Source organism: Wasmannia auropunctata, unplaced genomic scaffold (genome assembly GCF_000956235.1).
Source record: "Wasmannia auropunctata unplaced genomic scaffold, wasmannia.A_1.0 LD268905.1, whole genome shotgun sequence".
Taxonomy (NCBI): Eukaryota; Metazoa; Arthropoda; class Insecta; order Hymenoptera; family Formicidae; genus Wasmannia; species Wasmannia auropunctata.
The window spans coordinates 1-1,427 of record NW_012093985.1 but is presented as its reverse complement, the minus strand read 5'-3'; the positions used below and the strand labels follow the sequence as shown (position 1 = coordinate 1,427).

The 1,427-nt window shown below is 27.3% G+C and overlaps 1 long non-coding RNA gene across 1 annotated transcript; it reads right to left on the bottom strand.

Annotated features, from left to right (window-relative positions):
• Positions 1-418: 418 nt before the first annotated feature.
• On the bottom strand, positions 419-872 carry LOC105462180. Its single transcript, XR_976023.1, has 2 exons — positions 734-872; positions 419-662 (listed from the first exon to the last, which is right to left on the bottom strand). It is a non-coding gene; the product is annotated as an uncharacterized LOC105462180 (long non-coding RNA).
• Positions 873-1,427: the final 555 nt, after the last annotated feature.

Genomic DNA, 1,427 nt, shown 5'->3' with positions numbered 1-1,427 from the left:
GATGTGTATAAGAGATATCCTCTATATTTTAGAATATATACTCAGAGTAATTCGATATTCCTCTACAATTTAGAATATCCTTTTGAGACGTTTATTTAATATTAAGAGGAAAATCTTTTATCATGAAGATGGTACCACTAAAGGATAGAATATTTCTTTTTGGGTGTGATACTCGCCGTGCATCATCACAAACTCGGATCTCTGATTATTAATTTTGCATCTTCTCATTTTGTCATCCGCTATTTTGAAAAAAATGACCGTTCGTAATTGGCGGTCAAATATTTTTAAAGTGATATTTCAAGCTTCAGTTTGTAATTTTATTTATATATTTTTATTTTCATTATTTACCAAGTAATGATTATTCAAACTTTGGTAAGTTTCACCTAAATTTTTAGTGTACCGCCTTTTTGGGAGGAAGTGTATATATACATATTTTATTTATACAATTTACATTGTATAACTTACATTCTTTGTTATGTTCAAGTAAATGTTATGAAAGTGATTAATGGAATATGTATGCAAAACTATGTTACTTTTCTATGCATTCTATAGCGATTTCGGATAAACATTTGCATTAACAAAATATACGGTATTTCTATAATCAAAGACAATACGTAAGAACAAAAGTAAGTAATTACAATATATGCCACACTCAGAGTTAACTGGAAATAAATGTAAAAGAAATTAATAATTTATTTAGTAACGTAAAAATTTGAAATATTCGTGTACTTACCGAAGATAGTAGTTCAAAATGCTCTGATGTTTCACTATACAAACAAATCGAACGTATTATGATAGGATTCAAAAGATAAGCGCAGTATGTAAGTCTACTTAGAGGGATCCAGCCTTTAAACGATAGTAATTGTTTAATAATTCCTATATAACATACAGGCATACAATATGATTAAAACATGATTTTATATTATAAAAATATTTATAGTATTAGGTGTATGCAAGAGTTTCAATTTTTTTATACGTTTTCCGCTTTAGATCCATAATATACCTACATAATAATATTTAGGCATCAAAATATTTTTTCTTTTTTTATGGTTTTCTGCCATTTCTCAAGTAAATTTCAAATTTCTTAAAAAAAAAAGAAATTTTAATTATATCTCGAGCGCGGTTCTTAGTTAAAGAATATTGCATTGATCGGAATAAGTGATAATTCCAAGTCTGATACGCCGTGTGCAAGGAAACTCTTCAGCCCAAATTAAAAATAGTTTGCTGGGTATGAAGAGCAACGTGCAGTCTAATGTTGTCATGTAGTAAAATGATCTTTCGGTTTTACTTGTCTTATAAATAGCCTTTCCTGTCTTTTTTTTAATTAAAAATAAACGAGAATTTATTTTGTTATACCAAAATATTATTTAAATAATTATATCAGAGCGTTGGAAAAAAGATTAAAACTTTTTCATGCACCTATTATA